This window comes from Manis pentadactyla, chromosome 11 (genome assembly GCF_030020395.1).
Source record: "Manis pentadactyla isolate mManPen7 chromosome 11, mManPen7.hap1, whole genome shotgun sequence".
Taxonomy (NCBI): domain Eukaryota; kingdom Metazoa; phylum Chordata; class Mammalia; order Pholidota; family Manidae; genus Manis; species Manis pentadactyla.
The window spans coordinates 4,610,160-4,627,659 of NC_080029.1; the positions used below are offsets into that span (position 1 = coordinate 4,610,160).

General features: G+C 54.0%; 1 long non-coding RNA gene and 1 other non-coding gene across 2 annotated transcripts in view; both read right to left on the minus strand.

Annotated features, from left to right (window-relative positions):
• LOC118910851 (uncharacterized) overlaps nucleotides 1–17,500 on the minus strand; it is a 102,591-nt gene that overhangs the window by 77,874 nt on the left and 7,217 nt on the right. Inside the window, exons 5-10 of the long non-coding RNA XR_008992394.1 lie at nucleotides 14,804–14,981; nucleotides 14,398–14,469; nucleotides 14,155–14,300; nucleotides 10,573–10,687; nucleotides 3,228–3,299; nucleotides 255–325 (exon numbers count right to left, since the gene is read on the minus strand). This is a non-coding gene — a long non-coding RNA (uncharacterized LOC118910851). The remainder of the gene's footprint in view (nucleotides 1–254; nucleotides 326–3,227; nucleotides 3,300–10,572; nucleotides 10,688–14,154; nucleotides 14,301–14,397; nucleotides 14,470–14,803; nucleotides 14,982–17,500) is intronic.
• LOC118910952 (small nucleolar RNA SNORD112) lies at nucleotides 11,660–11,719 on the minus strand. Its single transcript, XR_005024267.2, has one exon. It is a non-coding gene; the product is annotated as a small nucleolar RNA SNORD112 (small nucleolar RNA).

Sequence of the window (17,500 nt, forward strand, 5' to 3'; positions counted from 1 at the left end):
ATACATAGGTACATCCACTTGGGGACTTGCATAGGGGACTCATGGAAAGACCGTGACTGGGAATCAAGACCCAGGCTCCTGCCTCATTATACTGTGGGGTCCTAGGCAAGGCCCTGCCCCTTCCCCACCCTTCTCTGGGCCTCAGGTGGCAGTAATCCGCCAGTATTCCCTCCCTCCCAGGCAGTATGAAAATGAAAAGCATAAAGTTTAAGTACAAGTTCCCCCTCAGCAGCAATGGATCGTTAATGTTGTACCTCCTGTGCCTGGCACGTAGTGTTCACACATGCCACAGCATACATTATCTTGTTTGATCCTCACAACAGACCTGCGAATTGGAAATAATAATCATAATTAGCCAATATTTATTGAATGCATACTCGGCACCAGGCACCATGCTGACTGCTTGCATGTACTGACAGTCCTCTGGGATGGGTACAATTTAACAGCGTATCTTCTTTTTTTCCAAAAAAGTTTTAAGCACACAGGCACTGGTCTAGGTGCCAGGGATACAGCAATGAACAAAAGGGACAAAATCTGAGCGCTAACATCCCTGTGGGTAGAGACAGGAACGGGTAATATTCACAATAAGTAAGTACTGTATATGGGATATGGCGTGCTGAAAAGAACTATGGGGAAAAATGAAGCAGAAAAGGGGATGTTAGGAAACAAAAAGGAGAATGCCTCAGTAGGAAAGTAACATCAAAAATATTAGTCCCATTTTACACAGGAGGAAACTGAGCCTCAGAGCAGCTGAGTGACTTACAAGTGGTCCTACAGCTCAGAGATGCTGAGCTAGGAGGTAACTGTGGGAAGTCTGGCTCGAGTCTGTCTTAACCACTTGGTCCCACTGCCTGATTTCTGTAGCAGTTCTTGCTGACACCCCACTATCACCCACGAAGTGAGTGCATGAACGCATGTGCGGGCACGTAAGAGGACTTGTCTGACCTCCCACACAGGCAGCCCCCGGGGAGCACAGGGCACCCCCAGGCTGCACCAATAGTCTGGGTAAGTAAACAAATCGTCTTTCTAGAGGAGATGCAGAGGCAGCAGTTACCATACACCTTGCACAGATTCTGGGGTCAGGTCATGCTGAGCTCATAGCTTCTGCCCCAGATTAGCCCATCAAGTCAGTACAAATGCTAAACTTGGCTGTCAGGGCACCCAAACGGATTCACATCCCTGCACACCCACCCCCACAGGCAGCCACAAACCACCCAGGCTTCAGCTGCACATGCTCGGCCCAGGAACGAGAGGAGGTCACCCAGTCCTCATGCCCCATGTGGCATGGAACTCGGCTGGAACAACCTTTTTATTCCAACTGGCCACCCTCAAAAGAGCAAACAAACATTTTAAAGTGGCTATTTTCTACACACACACACACACACACACACACACACACACACACACACAACAAAAACACACAAGGAAAGAAGTTTGGTGGAAGCATATGAGAATTTGGGGACCTTGCCCACTGCTTCTAGAAGCCAGGAATTTGACCCAAGACAGTGTAAGTGTACATCTTGCCTTCATCTGTTCAGCTTCTCTGTGACTCTCAATGCCCCAAGAGAAATCCTCCAGGGAGTGTCATCCACTCCAGAGCTTAATCTTTCATTACAATGATCATGTCCATTTGGTGCGTATGACTCTTTTTTCCATAACTAGAACTAAAATCTTCTAGTCTTGAGCTTTTGTGTTTCTATTTCACTGATTCCTCTCCCAAAGCAAATTCATACACCTCGATGAGCCCCTCTCAGCTAACTGCAAAATGTGGATAACTCTTCTTTCCAGAGATATTAAATACCATCCCAATGAGAATAGTTGTAACAATTATAATTTTAATTTTTAAAATACTTATTAATGAAATTTTAAAATATTTATTGAGTGCTAACCATATGAGAGACATTGTTTTAAGCACTTAAAATGTTCAACTCATTTAGTCTTTAAGTACCCATTAGTAAGGCACTATTGGTATCCTTATATTACAACAGAGGAAACTGAGGCACAGAGGTTAAATATTTTGTCCTAACTCATGAAAGTAGCAAATGGCAGAGCTGGGATTGAAGCCTGAGCATCCGAGATGTGTAACAGTGTATAATCCATAAGCAAGTTATTGAAACATATCTGCTGAATGTAAGCAAGGTCTTCCAGGAGTCTTGCTCATTTGCCCTTCACCTTTCTTCTGATTCCTTTTCTCCTTGCCTTGCACCCCTTCAGCCCCTAAAGTCACTTTTACACATGCTTCCCTTAGCATTCAGTCATAATATGAGCTACCAGAAATTTAATGTGACTTGGCTAGTTGTACTGCAGGATGTCAGCGATGTGTTTGACCCTTGTATGTGTGATAGTTAAAAATAGGATAAACTAGAGAAGGGGTCACTTGAGAAATCAACTGCGAGTCTGGGGTACAAGAAGTCTAGCTCCCTGACAGACCAGGAGGGTGAGTCTGACATGGGTGAACCCCCAGAGTGCAGATTCTTTGGGGCACAGTCATGGGAAGAAAGAAACAGTGAAAGGGTTTGAGTTTGGAAGAAAAGCAGACTAGGGTTCAAATCCTGATTCTGTATTCACTTCCAAAAAAAAAAGCTTTGGGTAAGTCATTCACCATTCCTAAACCTCAATTTCCTTTTGTCTTCATTGAGGATGGTGATTGCTCTCATGAAGGGTGGTTGTGATGACTTAGAGCACATAAAATTATGCCAGGTGACCAGAGAAGGACTGAGCATGTGAATGGGTTCAGGGCTTAGTCATCCGGCAGAGCCAGTGGGAAGGAGGTTGCCTGCTGGTTCTCAGGGCAGCGTGAAAGCAGCTGGGACAGCAGGCTGCTGAGCAGCTCCAGGACCACAGCTGGGGCTTCGGTGCCTGTGAGCTGGCAGCCCACCTGTTGTCCCGGAGCCACCTGAGCCTGTCAGTACACTCAGAGGCAGAACAGAAGACAGGAGCTTCACCAAAAGGCTCCACTCAGAGGAAACTTCTTTTCACAGATCAAGTAAGCCTTTGATCTTGGTGAGAAACTATTCTCTCTCATCCATCCATCCATCCATCCATCCATCCATCCATCCATCCATCCACTCTCTGCATGTTCCCTCACCCATCTCACCAGCATTCATTAGCCACCCCACCATCTACCTACCTACCAACGCATCTTGATGCGTGCAGCCAGCCAGCCAGCCAGCAGACCTAACATCCATCCTTCCTACCTCTCCATTACACAGAGGAATCAGACAAACCTGGGTTGGAATCCTGGATCCTGCTTCCCGGCTGATTTGGACAAATCACTTAACCTCTCAAAGTCCTCTCATCTATAAAATAAAGGGAAATCAGACATAGCTAGGGTGAGGTTTTAAAGAGAGTGGACATACCAGTGCCTGGCTGAGCAAACTATCATTAAGTGTTCATTTCCTCTGCTTCTGCCATTGGGCTGATCTACGTGGGGAGAAAACTGCTGCATCTTGCATGATAGCTGAGAAACGTCTTTTAGAAATTATCAGCAGAGTTTTAGTGGTATGCATCCCCCTGCAGCACCCCAGGTTGGATGGTGGCCAGAGCAGTTTGGGGTAGTGGTACCTCAGCAGAGAGTGCCACCTAGTGGACTGGCAACCAGTGGGGTCCCCAGTTGGTCCCTGGTTGCTATCTGCTACTGGGCAGCTGAGTTTTGAGCCAATGGGGAGGTCCCAGCCCATGGACTGTAGGCTCCCCTTGTTTGGGATGTGGTGCACGTACTGTGTTCATCACTCAGGGGGCCTCAACTGCCAGGAACCTTTTGTAGGCAGCTCTGTCTTGCCTACCCAGGCCCAAATGCCCGTTAGATCCTTCCAGGAAGAAGACTAATTGTAGCAGCACATGTTTGCTGGGTGTCCATTATGTACTAGACAGAGGGCTGGGGACTCATGTGCATCATCTTTCATCTTTAATGACCCCAGGAAAGACCCAGGATTTGGCCCATTTTCAGTGAGAAAACTGGGGTTTGCTGAGATTGGGTTACTCACTTAAGGCAAGGGTGAATTTACAAACCCCTGTATTTGTAGCGGCCCCTACCTTCCATAATCCCAGTGCCCCTTCAAAGTGCAGGGAAGAATTTGGATGAGCCAACTGTAAAAGAAACTTATGAATCAACTGCCCATATTTGAACACTGAATAGAATTTGGATGACATTAAGGAATTGCTATTAATTTTTTAATTGTGAAAGTGCATTGTGGTTATGTTTTTAAAACAGAAAAGATTCCTCTTTTTAGAGGTACATACTGAAAAAGGCTCAGAAGAAATGATATGCTGTCTGGGACTTGCTTCAAAATATTCTGGGGGGTGGAAGGACAATTCGAGGTTAAGATAGAACAGGAGGAGCTGAGAGTTGCTGGTGACCATATCTGGGTAACTGCCATCTGAAAACTGTATAAATCATGATGGAAAAAGTGTCCTATTTTCTCTGCTTTTGTGTTCTTTGGAATTTCTCATAATTAAAGGTTTCTAAAAGCAACAAGTAAAAACGAAGTGCAGGAGATAAGGGGGGTGAGAGGAGCACCTTTGAAAGAGCAATGGGCCTAAGCCCCACCTTGGGGGTATCAGGAAGTGGGTTCTTAGGGAACAAGTGCCTCACATGAGAGGGGACTAGGAAGGGCCGGGGCCGTGGGAGCAAGCCACGCGGGTCGGGTGGACTGCGGAGGAAGGGCAGAGGTCCAGGGCCCTGCGGAGCAGGACCACCAGCAGCCGCCCCAGGGCCCCCCTGCCCCTTCACCAGGCCCTCCTACAGCCCCCAGGCTCTCCTGCCTCCTAAACCCTCCAGTCTGCTCCCTGGCCCTTCCACCCCCCTCCCCCACCCAGGCCCCCTGTCCCCCCAGGCCCCCTGGACCACCGCACGGCGCCCTTCCACCCTCCCTGCCCGGCCCTTGGGCCGCTGCCACACTGCGCGGTCGGCTTCCTGGGGCCGCCCGGACTCTCCCGCAGCCTCCATCTCCCACCCCGGGAAGCTGCCCGCGGGACAGCTCCCCGGGCCCTCCCGGCAGCCTGCGGCGGCCCAGCCCCGCGAGGGAGGGGTGTCGTCTGCCGCCTGCCCCCCCCCCCGCCGCCCAGGCCCCCCTCCTGCATCTGCCACGCTGCTGCTGAGAAAGCTGAAGCCAAAGCACCGGCCGCGGCCAACTGTCTCCCCCTCCTCACTTTTCGGGCTTAAAAATGTGGCCCAGGCGGCCCCCTTGTGGCACTTGGGGGCGCCACAGACTCTTGGCTGGTGTCTGAAGGAGTCAGACTGTCTGATTCCGCTGCACCGTGAGTTGGCACAAATCTCAAGTGGCCCAACTCCTGCCCGATGCGGACTGCAGCTCGGCGGCCTCTCTGGGCCGGGCCCCTCCCCTCCTCCACCCCTCCCCTCCCCTCCCCTCCCCCTCGGGGCCCCTCCTCCTCCCCCTGCGCGTCTCTCCCTCCTCGCTTCCTCCCTCCCCGCGCTGCAGCTCTCCTGTTGAGTCCTGCTCTGACAAGCAGACAGGTGCCTGGTGACAGTGGTAGGGGGCCGGCGGGAAGGTGTGGGGACAGGCTTTTCTTGCGATGACGTTTGTTTCAAATCTTGCAGATGGGGAAACTGAGAGGCAGGGAGGCTCAGGGCCCCTGCCTGTGTCAGAGAAGGGGCTGGACGCCTCCCTCCAGGAGTGGGTGCCAGCTGGGAGCATTTCCCTGTGGTGAGGGGCTGCCCCTCTCAGCCGTCAAGCCCTCACCCCCTCCAAAGGCAGCCCTGCCCCCGAGGAAGCCCCAGCGGGCCCCCGGATGTGCCCCCTCCTCTCCAGCTCACTGTCCACACCAACAAGCCCCAGCCCCCTCCGTCTCTATCAGCCATCTGCTCGGAGGTGGGCAGGGCCCTCCCCACATCAGGTTAATAATGCCATTTTCATAAGCCTCTGCCCATAGGTGCTAGCACCTAATTTTGAATCTGCCCTTCAAACGGATTGGGCCACAGAGGAGCCGGGATCTCAAGCGCCGCTGGGAGGTGCTCAGAACTAATCAATCCATCCCCTGCCCCCCACGCCCCCCCAGCGCGCAGCGCTGCCTCGCCGAGCAGTTCAGCAGCAGGGTGTGGGGGGAGCCTCGGCCAGCCTGGGGTTCCACCCCGGCCCAGCCTCACACCAGCTGAGAAAGGGTGAGTATGGGCTTCACCTTTCCCTGCCTCAGTTTCTTCATCGATCAAATGGGGATCATGAGGCTAGTGCCCAGAGTCCTTGCCAGGCTAAGTCCTATGCAGACAGCCCATCTCAGGGCTCAGCCCCAAGACAGGGCTCTGCACATCTCAACTGCTGTCGTCCTCACTTGGTGCCTTGACTTAGAGTGACTTACTCCCTGTCTCTTTTGCCCACCAGACTGAGCTTCGAGGACAGGAAGTCGACCAGCTCCGCTTGGTATCCAGCCTCCCGCTTGGGTCTGAGCCCGGGAAGGTAGGTGCACTGCGGTGGTCCGGAGAATGAGTGCAGGGATGGACGCCTGTGCCCCAGTCTATGGGATGCCTGGACCCCACTGGCCTTCTGCTTCCCTAGGAACCCCCCGTCTCAGCTGGAGCTTCTAAGGAAGCAGCAGGGGAGCATGTTCCTTTATGCCTTACACCCAAGTCCCCTTGCGCTGTCATATACAATGCACCCTGCTCTATTAAATGAAGACGTGGGTTTGCATGGCATTTTTGCCGCCTGCTGCATCTACTGTGAGCTCACAGGCCAGGGGCTGCCTCTGGCTGATGGGAGGCCTTTGATGAGGCCGGCAGAGGGGTCTCTGCGAGGCAAGGTTCCTGATTCCTGCTTGGGTTTGGAATAGGGTCTCAAAAGGCCAGACCATTTTCTCTTGCAATCCTTGTTACCTGTGTGCCTCCCTCCCCGGGTCCCAGCGTCTACAACACAAGCAGTTAGGGAGTGTCTGATGTGTGCTAGGTCACTCTTAGCTCATTTAGTCTCAATTCAAGCCCAATGGGGAGCCTGTCATCTCTGTTCCACGGAGGAAAACCCAAGGCTCTGACAAGTAGAGGAGTCGCTGCGCCTCACAGCTGCAGAGTGGGGAGCCCAGCCCCGCCTGTCTGGCTCGGGGGCCCCCAGCCCCACCACAGCCATCTGCTGCCGCCCGTCCCTGGAGCTGCTGCAGGCTGACCAGGGCCGCCTGGCCACCAGCGGCTCCTGTGGAAAGGCAGGGGAGTTGCGTAGAGAGCGTTCTCCCTGGCAACTGGCAGAGGGGCCATAAAAAACCGAGAGGGCTCTGAAACCGCTTAACAGACAGATACAGAGCGGCTGGACTCGGGAGGGGAGACCCGCGCCCTCCCCTGGGCTCCCTGCAGAACAGCAGGGCAAAGGGCTCCATCCCACATCCGAACGTGCAGGGACGTGCAGGGGCAGAGGCAGAGGCATCCGCGGGACAGGCGCAGATGCCCACCGCGATCGCGACGGTGGCAGTGCCCCCAAACCTGATCCCACGGTTGACGAGGGAGCTTGCTGCTCAGCACAGAAAACAGAGGGCTGAGAGTGAGCTTGCTGCCTGCAAAGAGCTGAGGGCAGAGGGGGCGAGGGGCTGCAGCAGAGCCGCGGAGGCAGACGCGGAAAGCAGAGGGCTCCACAAAGCAGCTTGGTGTGCGAGCCCCGAGCGGGCTGCTTGGGGAGAGAGGGAGCTCCCTGTTACGGGAGGCATCCGAGCAGAGAGAGGCAGGCCGGTCCTTGGCCAGGAGGCTGCAGCAAGGCTCCCTGCCCGGGCTGGCAACCCACACGTCTAGGCCTCTGAGAAGCTCATACAGAGCTGAGCCCTGCGTGGGGCTGGCTGCGGACGAGCAGGCTGGGGTCAGAGCAAGGATACGCAGACTTTCGCGTGTAGCTGGCCCTGAGCTGAATGGCACCGGGAAGGCTGGTGGAGCGTCTGTCACAATGAGGCAGTGAGGGAGAGGAGCAGAGAATGGGGGTGAGTGCTGGGCCGGCGGGGGGAGGTGAGGGGCTGTCCTGCAGCCAACTCCCCATCTCAATGGCCGGGACACCTGGAGAGGCCCCGGCTCACAGGCACAACAACGCTGGCCTGGGTCTCTCTGGGGCGACAGGCTGGTGCAGGGGTGGGGAAAAGTGGAAGGAGGGGGGTCTGGTGAGCTGAGGAACTGGCCTGGTCATGGGAAAACCAGAGCCCTTCTCTGGAGGCTGGGCCACAGCTACAGATCCAGCCGGCTACTGGCCCATGACGTGGATATCTGGGGACACGTGAAGCCCCCTTGGCCGTCAGTGGAGCCGAGGGGCCCACGTATTGGTGAATGTGGCCCACACTGCAGCAGGGTGCTGGCTCTCCAGGCCCATTCATGGGGGCTCAGTTACCAGGAACTCTGGGTGGATGAGGCCTTTATCAGGGGCCCCCCACTAGACAAGGCTCTGTTCTGCTTCTAAAGTTTTCTTGTCTTTGTTCCCAGGGCAGGCACTCAGCATGTGCATGTGTGTGCACGCGGGTGTGTGTGTTTGTGTGTGTGTGTGTGTAACAGACTGACTTAGGGGCCAGCCCCGGTTCCTCATCCAGGAAATGACCAAGGTGGCCTAGCTCACCCTTGGGGCAGGGACGCACTCCACGGGGAGGAAGCCTCAGGGAGGGCAGAGGCGCCCAGGGCCAGGGATAGAGCTCCTCATCACTGGGGCCCACCTGCCCTGCTCCTGACAAGCCCATCTGCCCGCCTCAGGCTCAGGGTCCCGCTGGCTGCTCTGACCCGCCGTGGGGGGGCAGCATCGTGTTGCAGGTGGGGAGTGCAGGCTGGCTCCCCGCAGACAGACAGACTGACCTGGCCCCCTTAGAAGCGGCGAGCAAGCCCTTGGGGAAACTGCTCTCTCAGAGCCTGGGTTTTTGTTGTTTCTTTGCCACTGCTGTTGTTTTAATCTATTAAAGGATTGCTTTGAAACTGCCGATGTGAAAATGTTTGGTAAAGTGGAGTTTACATCTGCATTACTGCCTCTGCACCACCACATGGGGGGAGGTGGCAGTGCGGGGGTGGGGGGGGAGCGGAGGACAGGAAGTCACACAATTTGCAAATAAAGGTTTCTGGTTGGGGGTAGCTGGTGGTACGGAAAAACGTTTTGGCATGGATTTGAAAAATCACCTACCCAAATCCCAACCTGGAAGCAAACCCGTTAGCCCCTGATGGGCAAACTGGCTGGGGAGGAGGCACTAATCCCCCTCCCATTCATCCTTCCCTGACTCGAAACATGAGCCTAGCCAGCTCCCTCGCCCCGTCAGGAGGAAGTTAGGAATGGGGTTTGGGCATGAAACACAAGCTGCCTGGTAGAGGTACAGGCAGCCCCACGAAGCCCGAGAGAAGCACCCAGGTGTGGGGCGTGGGTCTGACCAGGCACATGCTCGAGTAAATAAACAGAAAACCCAGGAAGAGAGGCATCATTGTGCCCAGTGGCCGTGGTAGTTCACTTTTGTGTAAAAGGCAACATGTAAGTCTTAACTTCTCTTAGGTAAGGCTGTCAGCACACAAAAACCTCACTGAGGCTGGGCCCGGCCCAGGGAGTGTTTTCTGTGAAACTCAGGAGAAGTCAGGTTTAGCCACAAGTTTTTCCAGGAATCATTAACCTCTGGAGACTGGGGCCACCGTTCCTTCCGGGCTGCCCTTGCCAAAACCCATAAAATACAATCCTAAAATATCTGCCTGAAGAGCAGTCTGACATTTTATATAGATTTACAACAAATAAAATACACTGTTGTCAAACTTTCCGGGAGAACCCCATTAAAACCCCCTTTGCTGGTTCCCAGGTGGCCCAGACGAGGCCTGCGTTTCCCTGGGGGGGCTCTGTGCAGCTCAGGGGGGGGGGCCTCTGTTGCCCTCACACTCTGGCTCTGCTGTTTTTTCTCTGTGGGTCTGCTCTGAAAAGCAGCTGCCTGTGTCTCAGGGAGGAAGGGCTGGGCGTTTGGGGATGGGATGAGATGGGAAAGGCTACTGATTTTTGCTGGTTCCTGTGCACTGTCATCACCTCGCGCAGCCTCAGTGCTCTGCGTGGCAGGTGATTTCTTTTTCTAACATCAGGAAACTGAGGCAGCAGAATTCTTGGGGATTCACCAAGGACACACGGCTCTGCTGTGTAGCTGGAATGACCGGGCCCTCAGGGTGCCTCCCACCCCTCTCCCCGAGAAGAGCTTCCAGCACCTCTGGTGACTCACCCTCCTGACAAGCCAACGAAGTCCCTGCCTCCCACCACAGCCCCTCTATCCCATGCCTGTGCTCCTTCTAGAACACAACTGCCCTCCCCGCCCCCAGAACTGTCACCACCACCCCAGCCGGTAGCCCTGCTGCCACACATGCTGGACTCCCCTCCACATGCTCCAAGCCCAGGCCCATTTCCCTCTGGAATGGAGCAAACCGTGAAAAGACATAGGCCATAATTATGTCCCACAAACTGACACTCTCAGCTCTGAGATGCTGCCACTCCCAACCTACGGACTCCATGGCCCTGGGTTCTGTGGCCCTGCACACGGCAGACACTGGGGTGACCTGATGTGTGCACCCAAGAGGTCGGGGCAGAGCAGCCTGGGGCAGTGAGGGATGCTGTCCTGGGCCCCCAGGTGTGTGTGCAGTTTGACAGCATTCTGAGGACTCACCCAGTGTGCAGAGCTGACAGCTAAGTCCTCTGACACTGCCCCTCGGCCCAGGGAAGAGTGTGAGGTGGTTTTCAGTTACAGAAAGTCAGATCCAGCAACACAGGAGCCATGGGCACTGGAAAGGGACAAAGGAAAGGGGTGATTAACATGTGGCCAGTTTCATGAATTCTAGAAAAATGCAAAACATTCTCCTAGACTAGGAAAATGTGTCAGTGAAACATCACCATCCTGGGGCCTGTGCTTTGCTGGACTTTTGATCAAAGTGTTGTGGGTGGTTGGGGAGGGGGGGTCTCCCTCTAACTTTGGATTCACCAAAAGGGACATCTCAAAGCCTGGTCTGAAGGCTCAAGAGAAGGTGGCTGGAAAGGCGCAGCCAAAACCCCTAAGTGTGAAAAGGCAGGGTACACACAGAGACGAGCAGGTAGCTCCCCAGGGCTACAGGGTGCCCAGCAGGGAAATGTGTGGGAGTTGGGCAGGGGACACGAAGCCGGGAAGCTTCCAGACAGACCCTGAAGGGTTTTACATGCCAGGCAAATGCTCTTGGACCAACCCAAAAGCTCCAGAAAGTCCGCTGGATATTTAATAAGACAGTGACAAGGTCAAAATGGCATTTTAGAAATGATAATAAACTTTGCAAACCATTAACCCAGCTATCCCACTTCTAAGAAGTTGGATGTTTATAGATTGGCTGTTAAGAATGCTTATTGTGGGGCCCTTAGCAATAACAAAAAATTGGAAACAGTTTTTATCTTTTTTAGCAGATGTCAGTTGAACAGAATTGTATCAATGAAAACCTCGGTTCATGACATGCCCTCCTCATTAATTTGTGCAAGGACTACTTTTATTTTATGTATTCATTTTTATTTACTCTCGTCAATAATACAACAAGCTCCCATGGTCCCCTGACCCCCAACCCCGACAATTGGGACTTTGACCACAGCTTCTATCTGCACATTCACCCCCACCCAGCACACTTACAGCTGAGATTTTCAACAATACATGAAGGTCTAACAACAATGATGCCTATATACCCCAGAATATCAAACAGCTCTTAAAAAGAACGAAACAGCGAGACCTATTGTCTTTTAATGGACCTCAGGATTAAACATGATCCTTTATTCATAAACACATTCTCATCATTGGGCCAGGCATTTCCTTCTTTCATGTTGCTAATTTATGCATTCATACACTCGTTGTTTGTAATAATGTTATAAACATTCATGAGCCCACTCCTCGAAACCAGATCTTAACAGTTACTTACACCTGCTTTCACAATGTGTGCCCACGGGGTGAGGACCCAGGGCTTTTGTAACAGAGGCAAGGGGTTAAATAAACTCCAGTGGGTACTGATTACAGGTTGCTAAGGTGTTGATCTTTATTATCATCTCCAAGCAGATTCTTGGGGGGAAGAAACACAAGCTGCACAAAAGGAAATGTACACGATGATACACTTTCTATAAAAAATAAACAAAATCATGTATTTTAGAGGTCTATTTACATACATATGTAAATGCACAGAAATATATCTGGAAGCACACATCTGAAACTGGTATGCTGGGATGGGGGAGCTGGGGAGAGAGGGGCTGAACATGGCTTTAGCTTTTATCTACAGTATTTGATTTTAGCAACATATGTCTTATTTATCAATTCATTTCTTGCATAATTGAAATACACATTTAGGGGGAAGCCTGGGTTTGTTTGTTTGTTTGTTTGTTTGTGGGGTTTTGAGGATTTGGTTTTTCACAAATACAAAACACGCCTGGCTGATGGATCAGGCGAGGGCACATAGCCCCAAAACAAGTTCTGTAGACACAGGTGGTTTATTTTATCCCAAAGATCATTCCTTTTTTATTTTATATGGAGTCCAGGGCCTCCAAATGGCATGTCAGTGACATGAGGCCAGCAGGTGCGTGCCGGCCAGCTGTGATTTCACCACCCGTGGGCCCCAAATCCCTCCAGAGCCGCCTGGCGGGTGTCTGCAATGCACACATGGGGGACGAATTTCCTTTTCAGTCTCTAAAAGGCTCCAAAAGCTAATGCCCTGACCCATGCTCTCAGGGATTAGCTAACTGGAATGAGAATCTGGAAAAACATGACATGAGATGGTGAAGGGGACACACGGGCCTCTGGGGACCAGCATCCCCACAGCTCACACACGTTAACGGTCACACGGCTTGCTGGCAAAGAGCTGGGCGGAGCTGCATCCTCGGGCAGGCTGATTCCCATGCGGAACCCACAACCCACAGCTGCCATGTCTCCTCCCACCTCTTAGCAGAGGGCATGCAGCTGAAAAGCACGGCTACTTCTAACCCATCAGCTCCGCGAGAATAGGGGGCAATCTTGCTGGTCTTCGCCTACCCCCTTGGTGTCCAGGGGGGCACACTGCACCCTATGTCCCGTCAGACCCCCTCTCTCACCCTGAGACACCTCAGTTTCTGCTTGCACACCAAGCCTCAAACTCAACTCCCCAGGCCCCTTCAGCTGTTGAGGGCTGTCAGAATCCCTGAACAGACATGGGGCTGTGTGCAACAAAGATGATCCTACTGTCGTCTACAGATTAAAAACGTCGAGGCTCATAGACCCCAAGTCTGTCTTGCACCCGTGTCTGGTTTTGTCTTGGCCCCCATCCACAGAAGTCAACTAATTGGTTACTTGGTTAGAATCTCTCCTCTCACAGACAGGGACCTTCTAGAACTTTCCTCTCCTCTGCTGGGCAAAGACCTAATTTTCATGCCTTTTTGCAGAAGAAACATGAGTCCAGGCTAACTATCCCTGCCAGCGCAGCCCAGGTCTTCGTCACCTTTCCCGCAGCACTGGTGTTCATTCCACAGCATTTATTTTGGACTGGCTCTGGGCCTGGTAAATTCTTTGAGGTGTCTGTCGTGGTTTTTCAGATGCAAAATATTTTTAAGGTAAATAAAAATAAGATGCAGTACCCAAGTTGCAGTTACCCACCTCCACCTCTGGGCCAGGATGATTCAACACAACTTCCTCCTCGGGAGGCTGCGTGAACCCAAGTGAGGCCAGTAAAGTGATGCAGGTGACCAATGCAAGGGCCCCCTGGACCCAGCACTGACCCTCCCTGTCCCTGGTCACCTGGTCTTCCCTCTGGATTCTACAAAAATGACACAGGCTTTCAAAGCGACAGTAAAGGGACAGATCCACCTCAAGAAAGAACTATTTTTAAGCATGTTGAATACCTACTGGGCCAGGTATGTTATGTTTAATTTCATTTAGAGTATCAAGGCAGTACTTAAAGGAGGCTGTCCCCATCCTACAAGAGAGGGAGGGGGATTTAGAGTCACTGGACCAAGGTCACCCACCTCCTCCGGGGATGCCTCTCCACACCCCCTGCCAGCAGGCTTTCTGAACCCTCCATGTCCCAGTAGTGGGCACCCCTTTGTGTCACGGTTAGACTTTAATACCTCCCAGGAGTATGTATAACAGACAAATAAGAGTTTTAAACAGTGTTATTCTGGGTCTTTAGTGATATTCCTATGTTAAGGTTGTGTAATGCCCCACTCTTTGAGGCCTCCACCTCCCCAAAGAGGTCATCAGTGTAACAGAGCAGGGTGTACGTACCTGGTCTGCCATGAGGTCAGCCTACGTGGGCCCTGCACCTCTCTGGGCAGGTGTGCCATCCATGCAGGCCAGGGCCGGGCCTCGCCTTGGCAAGTGGAGCCCACCAACTCACTGCCCAAGTGGGGGGCAGTGAGCCTCAGCCTGGGCTGCAAGATGAAGGGCTCAAGTTAGTTCCACTCAGGAGTCGGCACACATACAAACCGTCCAAATCTACAACTCAGAAAAAAAGATCAGTTTTCAGACCTTTTTTATTCGATCCTGGGCCAGGCATCTGCTCCCACCCAGGAGAAAGCCACTGTCTCGCCTGCACACCACCTGGGACGAGAGAAGAGAAATCGATCATGGGGTTCCTTGGCCAAGGTGCAGCCTACCTCTCGGAGCTGCTGCCTCAGGCCTTACCTGCTGCCCGCAGCCCTACTATGTGCCAAGGCAAGGGAGGGGAAATACAGGTGTACCAAGTGCAGAATGGCACCAGGGGCAGGACAGAACACCACAGGGGACCCTGTGGACAGGAGCCCCAGTGAGGGAGGGACCACCAGCCTGGGAAAATGCCTCTTATAATTGCCTGTGAAGTCAAAGGTCAGGGAGCCCAGAGATTTACTGGGGGTCAGGTAAGGAGCCTGGACCTGAGCCTCTCAGCAATTCTTACTTGCATTTGCTTGGGAGTCACAGAAAGGTGGAACCTGAGTCCAGTGTGGACCCCAGCTGGGGTGACCTGCTGGCACTGAGGCCGCCGGGGAGGTGCAATCTTAGTCAGTCCTGCTTAGAGAAGAGAGGTCAGGCCCCATAGTGGTTTGAGGTCTGTCTCGGTGCTTCTCAGCCCTCCTCTGAAAAATGGAGATAGTAAAAGTAACACTTTCATAGACTGTCATAAAGAGTAAAGAACTGAAATAGTGCCCGGCACATAGTAAGTGCTCAGGAAATCTGGTGGAGGTAGCCAAGTGCAACAGGGAGGGAAAGCAGCTCATAGCCACAGTCTCTTGAGGAAGCTGGCGGGGAAGGCTACAAGTGGGCTGTGGCCACTGCCGTGGGAAGTGCATGCCTGTCCCAAGGCTGGGCTCTCGTCATTAAGCAGTACATTTATCCAATGACTTTCTAGAAAGAAGCCAAGCTCCAGTCAACGGCGCATCGGCCAATCCACTGAGTGCTTGCATCAAAGGTAAGATGTGGGGTGGGGTCCCGTGCCCACCACCCCCAGGGGGCCTGGTGGGTGGGAGCAAGGGCCAGGCTCAGGAACAGAGGTTAAAGGGTGACTGTCTACAAGAAACCATGATATGGGGGCCTCAACACCTCTGCTGAGCTCCTTGAGTGGCTATAATTAGCAGGTCCTGGGCCAGCTGTCCTGTGCCTCTGCTGACGACCAAATCAGCCAAAATGAGGGGCAGGTGACCATGTGAGCTTCCCAGGGAGGCAGGAGCAGGCGCCCCCACCAGGCCAGAGGGCTGACCACATGGACACCATGGAATGAAAGGGCCCCTTGGGGTCCCCAAGTGGCCACTTCCCACCATACTCGGGGCATGTGCCCTCCCCACCTTCCAGGGGAGGAGGAGAGCTGGGCATGGAGTGCTGCCTCTGCCTCCGCCTTCCCAAACAAGGTCCCCTAAACCTCAACTCAACCTGAGAAACAGGGAGTCCCCCCTCACTGGTAAGGAGCCAAGTCAGTATCAGGGGCCGAGCGGCTCCATCCAGCCAGACACAGAGCAGACACACGGGGAACACCGTCCAGACGACGGGCCCGTTGTGCACCTGCCCACCCATAACCTTGCTGCCTTGGGCTGCAGTCTTATTGCTGGGGGTGCGTGAGGGCCCGGGTCCAGGTGTCATTGCCGATGCTAATTACAGCCCCTGGGCAAGTCACTTCACCTCTCTGGACCCAGGTCACTCACTTCCAAGGCAGGGCATAATCATCTCATGGGATTAATGGGAAATTGAAGTTGACACTGTGTGTGAAAATGCTGTCTGAGCCCTGACCGCTACATGAGCCAGCGGCTTTGAAAGTAATGATCCTAACAGCCCTTAGTAACAGGCCCCCACCTGCCGTGGCATTTCCAGGTTACAAGGGACTTGACACGCCCCTCTCCTAGGAAGGAGGTGATCCTCCACTTTGTAAAGAGGGATACTGAGGCCAGCCTCTGCCTCCCACTCTGACCCTAGTTTCCCCCCTGCCCAAGGCCAGGCCCTCCTCTTTCACCTTTAAATCCCCGGCCTCTTCCCCCAAGAAACCCCCATGCTCCAAGCCTACAGCTCTGGGCTCGTCCACGTCATCACAACACAAGAGGGGCCCCACCAGGGACATGAAGACATCCCACTCAGACCCCCCCCAGGCCAGCTGTCAAGTGACAGGAACCCTAGAAGAAACCACCCTGCCAGTGCTCCCCGCCTAGGCTTATGCGTGGGGACCTCTGTTTAAACGAAACTGCCTGAGGACCCCCAATTTCTAAGAGCAGCTGGTGTTGGAGTCCCTGAGCTCCACCTGCTCAGCCAACCCCTCCACGTCACCATGGCTCCCCAGGATCATGCTATGGTCACTGGCCAGGGCTCCAGAACCACAGGAGCCAAGTGAGAACGCTGCCCAAGACCTCCTGGCAGATCTGGGGAAACTGAGGCCCCAGGAGGAGAAGAGCACAGAGAGTCAGCAAGGGCCCCGCTGGCCGGGGAGCGGCATCTGCCCCCTGCCGACCTGCCTTGAAAGGCAAGAGCAGCCTCAGGGGCAGCGGATTGGCCCCGCAATTCCAGACACTCCCCCGCGAGCCCCCTCCGGCCCCTCCCTCGGGCCCCGCCCACCGTCCTTCTGGGCAGAGCGGCCCAGCCGCCCCTGGAGCTGCCAGGCTGAGGCAGGGAAGGGACTCGGCAGCAGGAACATTAGGGGGTTGGGGGCACTGCCCTCCTCCTGTGATGGCTTGGGGAGGTGAAGGGCTGGAGGGACTCTCTCCAGGAGGCCCCCCACCCGGCACGTTTAGGGGTTGGAGGGGGAACCCTGAGCAGAGCCCCAGCGTCCTGAACTGCGGTGACCCCCTTCCAGAGCTCAGTTTCCCCAGTGATGTCCGAGACCCAGTGGGGCCTGACACTCGGGGACCTCTGTACAGGTGCCGGGGCAGAGAGGGGGGCAGCTCAGACTGGCTGCTCTGGGTCAAGATGCAAAGGGTCTTCCAGCTGGGAGGCCACAAGGCGGGGGTCCGCTGGGACCCGGGACTCAACCCAGTATCCTCATGGGGCCTTCAGGGGGTCCCCTCCCAAGTCCACCACCCTCCTCACCCACTTCTGCGCAGGCTGAGTGAGCAGAGAGACCACTGGCCCCAGTGAGAGAAAGAAACCCGAGGAGCCCCAGCCTCAGCCTGCCAAGAGC